A 5,731-nucleotide genomic window follows, 5' to 3' on the forward strand; every position below is an offset into this window, starting at 1 on the left:
TAGTTGAGCATCTTCCTCCATTAGCTTGATCTAAATCTGACAGCTTCATCCAATCCAGGGCTTCTCCAAGACCTTTGAAAATTCTGTTACTGTTGAGGAGACAGCAGGCTTCTGGGCTTAGGTTAGAATATGGTGCCCTGTTGATGGGTCCTGAGAGTGTCCAAGCCTTACATAGAGAAAACCATCACTGCTCTTAAGATGTTTTGCAAGCAGGTGAAACTTGATTGAAGTGTGGCAGTGATGCTTTCTGAGATCTCTGGCCCCTAGTTTTTCTAGGCTTTTTGTTTGCCTCTTAAGATACAGTGAGCTGCTCTTAATTGTGGCTGTGTCCTTTGCCACGAGCATACCTCTGAGCACACAGTTATTTTGAGCTCCTCTTCTTCCAGTGGCTCGGATGAGCAATTCTGAGAGATATGCAGAATGGGGATGGCTGTGCTGCTGCTTCCTTTTCTGTCTTAGCTGTGGTTTTCCCTTGCAGGGCACAGTTCTCTGCCTGGGCCCAAGTCTGTGTGGGTCTCTCCATCCACAAAGCTGCTCACCGTGCAGGCGGCACAGGCTGAGAGGAGAGGCCAGAGCAGCTCTCCTGTTGCAACACGGAGCAGCAAGATACAAGTGGAGGAAGGGCCTGCAGCTGTACTGAGGAACTTCAACGCAATCATTGATTTTCCATCTGAAAGATAAAGAAAGAGGAATTCCCTTTCCAGCCCCTACCATCATTGTTCGGATGATTTTTATTGGTTTATTTTTTGTCCATTATATCTTTGAGGATTCAACTAACACACAGTTGCCCTATGGCCTCAGTGGAGCCACACAAGGTGCCTTTCCTTCCTGGTTGGGCAGGCAGTCACAAGATGCAGAAAGCCATGCTGGCGTCTATCCTGTTCTGTGCTGGCTGTACATGGAAATCTTGGGGTTTTCCAGATTTCAGGGCCATGTGCCTGAAACCAATTGTGCTTCTCCTGTAAGCAGAGCTGTTGGTCAGACTTGCTGGCACTAGAAATTAAAGGTGGCAGTGAGCTGAGGCCGAGGAGGTGTTAACGTAAGAGTCAGGGATGCTTTTGAACTTCCCTTATAACTGTACGGTTCCTCAGAAAGCAGTTACGCCTGCCAGCTCCTTTCCTGTCCGGCTGTGGAGCCTTTGCTCACATGCTCCGAATCTTGCTTGAAATCATTGAGAGGAATGTAGCCAGCAGGACTTGAGGGCTGAGCTGTAGGAATGGAAGCATCCTCTGCTGTTTGAAACAGAGGGTGTTTCTAAGCTGTGTTTCAGCAGAAAGCAGGCAGTGCCAGGAACAGGCAACTATTGGCAAGGGCTCGGTGCAGCTCTTCCCTCACCCTGCACCACGACTGACAGCATGCTCTGTTTTCTCTCCAGACCAAGTTCTTCCAGAAAGAGGAAGGAATCACCAGCTGGCAGTTGGCGTTCCTGCTTCTGCCTGGGCAAACCATCCCCTGTGGCGAAACACCAACTGCAGAGCAGTGCCAGGGAGCCCTCTGAAGTAGAAGTCTTGGTCCTGGCAGGTAAGGGTGCAAATCCAGCTTTCAAAACACTGCTTGTCAGCAACACAGGTAGAATTCATGCTTTCAGTGGGCTTGTACCTCCTTCTGGCATTCAAGCCTGTGCCTGACATCTTTGTTTGACTCCTGTCTTTCCCAGATGAGTCTCACAAGCTGCTTGAAACCTGCTTGACAGGCAGCACCAAGCCTTTGCCTCCTTGGACAGTGAAAGTTTGACGCTAAATGCTGTGTATCTACTCTTTCCAGGTGAATCGATCCCTTGCCAATACATGAACCCACCAGCAAGTTGCAATGATGCACGTTGTGCTTCCATCAATGGAGTGCAGTTAGGATGCATGAGTCACTGCAGTTCCAAGGACAGCCTTCCACGTGACAGCAATGATGGAGAGAAGGATGTTTGACCTATTCAGTTTTGGGCCCCTCCCTGCAAGAAAACCTTGCGGTTCTGGAACGTCTTCAGCTACGAAGGTAGTGAGGGGTCTGGAGCACAAACCTTACGAGGAGCTGCTGAGGGAACTAGGATTGTTCAGCTTGGAAAAGAGCAGGCTCAGGGGAGACCTTATAACTCTCTATAACGTCCTGAAGGGAGGTTGTAGTGAGCTGGGGTTTGGCCTCTTCTCTCGTGTGATCAGTTATAGATCTAGAGGGAATGGTTTTAAGCTGTGCCAGGAAAGATTCAGGCTGGACATTAGGAAATATTACTTCCCCTAAAGGGTATTCAGGCATTGGATAGCACTGCCCAGGGAGGTGGTGGAGTCACCGACCATGGGAGTGCTCAAGAAACGTTTGGATGTTGTGTTGAGAGGTATGATTTATCCGGGAAGTATTGGTAATGGTTGGACCAGATGATTTTGTAGGTCTTCTCCAACCTTGATAATTCTGTGATTCTGAGCTGAGAAACTTTTCTTGCTCAAGTCCAGCTTCCAAGCTTAACCACCTACAATGAAGTTGATGTCGTTTTTCTGGTAGCCCTCAAGACAGTGTCCGCATTTACCCAAAATCAGGAGGTAACCAGCTGCAGTGAAGTGAGCAATTTCAGTGCCTATTTCTGATGGTGGCAATGAGTTCAGAGGTCACACTTAATTGACGGTGCCTGTTTCCATTCTGACAAAGGATGTAGTTGCAGCTGACTTCCCGAGGCTGCCATACGTGGTGGTGACGCAGCCTTGGGCTTCTGCGTTTGCATGACTCCCACCTTTCCTTTCTGTGTCTTGCAGGTCAGCTGGTGCTGGAAGCGGCCGGTATCTGAGTAGGAATGAAGGTGAGTGCAGGAGCAGCTGCTGAGGGGAGGAAGGAAGTCCATGCTAATGAGCTCTGAAGCATCTGCAGGTCCAGTACGAAAGGAGGCAGCAGTGATGCAGGGGGCTCCCCAGCAGGAAGCTGTCTGATCCAAATGCTTGCTGAGAGTTTGGAAGCCCAAGCCCTTATGGTCTCTGTAAAGGTGGCTAGTAAAAAGATGTTAACCAAGATGGTGGTAAATAGTCAAAGATTATTAGCAAAGGAAAACTGACCAATGTTGATGCCTTGACCAGAAAGCTGAGGCAGTCTCAACTGGGGAGCAGTCTCCAAGAGATTCTGCCTTAGTGGTGGTCAGCGTTTAAATGAGGTGAGGTCTCAGAAGAGGTGCAGTCGAGGTCCACCCCTTCTGGGAGCACAGCTAGATTACTCTCACCTGTGCTCCCGCAGCTGGCCCAACACTTGCCTCAGCTGATTAATCAGAGGTTCAAGCTGTGATTTCCCATACAGTCTCTAAGCTGAAGGCAGCATCTCCTTGATCTGATGGTGGTGTGCCTGAGTGAGGGAGTGATCCAAGCTGGATGCAAAAGAGTCATCTTAATTTCTCTCCTATTTTACTTCAGATGACACCTATTGGGTGTTGGTTTCTTAAAATTTGGATCTAGGAGGTGGCCTCTCCCTTTGCTTCTGGTGAAAGCACAGATGTGCAGCAGGAGTAGAAGACGAAGAGGTTTTCTTGGTGACAGGAACACCAATTATTTGATTCAAATGTAGAACTGTGATGAAGATGGTGAAGAACAGATCCGCCTCAAAGACATGCTTGATCACATAAGGAATGAGCATGTGATCCAAGACAGTCAGCGTGGCTTTAGCAGGGGAAGGCCATGCCTAACCAATCTGGTGCTCTTCTATGATGGAGTGACAGCATTTGTGGACAAAAGGAAGGAAACTGATGTCATTGACCTGGACTTGAGCAAGATCTTTTACATGGCCCTCCACCACATCCTTATCTCTAAACTGGAGGGATGTGGACTTGGCAGGTGGACCACCTGGTGGATAAGGGATTGGTTGAAAGGCCACAGACAGAGGGTGGTGATTCATGGTTCTGTGTCCAGGTGGAGGCCAATAACAAGTGGTGTCATCCAGGAGTCTGTCTTGGGACCAGTGCTTTTTTACATGGTTATCAGTGACACCAATGATGCAATGGAGTGCACCCTCTGCTGTTTGCTGAGTGGTGCGGCTGATGCAGTGGAAGGAAGGGATGCCATTGAGAGGGAGCTCAACCGAGAGGTTGGCCTAGGTGAATCTAATGAGGTTCAAGACAGCAAAGTGCAAGGTATTGCACTTGGGCTGGAGGAATCCCAGGCATCTGTACAGCCTGGGAGGAGCAGTCCTTAAGAGAAGCCCCGCAGAGAAGGACCTGGGGGTCCTGGTGGATGAAAAACAGAACGTGAGCCATCAGCGTGCTCTTGCAGCTCAGAGAGCAAATGGTCCCCTGGGCTCCATCAGAAGAGGGGATGGCCAGCAGGGACAGGGAGGCGATTGATCTTCATGATCCTTGAGGTCCCTTCCAGCCCGGGCCATTCTATGATTCTGTGATTACACTCGCTGTCAGAAATAACGGCAGCTGTACAGAAGCTTGTTTTTTCTTTCTTTTTCTGGCTTTGAAGGAGAAGGGGTGGAGCAAGGGGAGACCCACTGGTCATTTGTCACCTCATGAACAGGATGGATTCTGCATTGACTGTGAAAAACCTGGGCTAGTAGCATGGGCATGTTTCAGGCTGGACTCTTCTTTTGCTGCTTGGTTTCCTTTTGGCTACAGGGAGACAGCTGTCTAAAGGTGTGTTTTCAAACCCACTCTCCAAAACCATGTTTCATTGTTGCAGGTGGTTCAGTGAGCTCTTGCAGTGCAGATGCTGTAGTTTGCTGTAGAATCTGAATGGTTTCTGTTCCTAGGGGAGGACTGGGAGGAGGTAGTGAGAAGAGAATTCAATGCCTAAGGGGAGGGGAGATCGGGGATTGGTGGGAGAGGGAGCCAATAGGAGGGAGAGAGGAGTTGGGCGCAGGATGATGGTAACAACCCTTTATGATGTCATAATGCCCCTTTGTGACGTCATAATGCCCCTTTGTGATGTCATAATGCCCTTTGTGATGTCATAATGCTCCTTTCTGACATCACGATGCCCCTTTCTGACGTCACGATGCCCCTTTGTGATGTCATAATGCCTCTTTGTGACGTCATAACGATCCTTTGTGACGTCACGATGCCCCTTTGTGATGTCATAATGCCCTTTGTGACGTCATAATGCTTATTTGTGATGTCATAATGCCCCTTTTTGACATTATAGTGCCCCGTTGTGATGTCATAATGCTTATTTGTGACGTCATAATGCCCATTTGTGACATCATATCACCCCTTTGTGATGTCATACTGCCCCATGTGAAGTCCAGGCAGAGTCAAAACTTATGGACTTGCACGAGGATCACTTTCAAGACAGTGGCTCTGTTGCTTCAAGCTTATTTGCTTCGTCCTGCCGCCACTCTATTACCAAGTATCAGCAACCTCTTGCATGATTCAACTTGCAAACGTTTGACACTAACCCTTGTGTTTCTGTGCCTTCCTAGATAATTCGAGCCCTTGTCAACCCCAAAGATCCAAACCAAGTAGTGATGTGCAGTGTGTTTCCATCAATGGAGAGTTCTTATTAAGCACAAATCGCTGCAATTTGGATGACAGCCTTCCACATGGTAACAGTGATGGACACAAGGGGCTCATCCACGTTCATGCTCTCATATCTCCTGGCTCTGCTGAAGCTCCTGACCTGAGCCTGCCAGACACCACAGTCACCTGCCTGGATTGTGACCCAGCGCCTTTGCAGTGCTGCCCATCCCAAGCACAGCCCGAGTGCCCCCACAGCAGCACCACCATGCAGGAGCAGGTCAGCATCAGTGAGGTGAAGCTGAGCATCTTAGATGG

General features: G+C 49.0%; 1 long non-coding RNA gene across 1 annotated transcript; it reads left to right on the top strand.

The window, feature by feature from the left end:
- The first annotated feature begins 510 nt into the window (after positions 1 to 510).
- Positions 511 to 1,977, top strand: LOC146755548 (uncharacterized). The gene is made up of 3 exons (XR_014938030.1): positions 511 to 815; positions 1,376 to 1,521; positions 1,765 to 1,977. It is a non-coding gene; the product is annotated as an uncharacterized LOC146755548 (long non-coding RNA).
- Positions 1,978 to 5,731: the final 3,754 nt, after the last annotated feature.

This window comes from Coturnix japonica, chromosome 32 (genome assembly GCF_054131305.1).
Source record: "Coturnix japonica strain WE chromosome 32, WE-NBRP24, whole genome shotgun sequence".
Taxonomy (NCBI): Eukaryota; Metazoa; Chordata; class Aves; order Galliformes; family Phasianidae; genus Coturnix; species Coturnix japonica.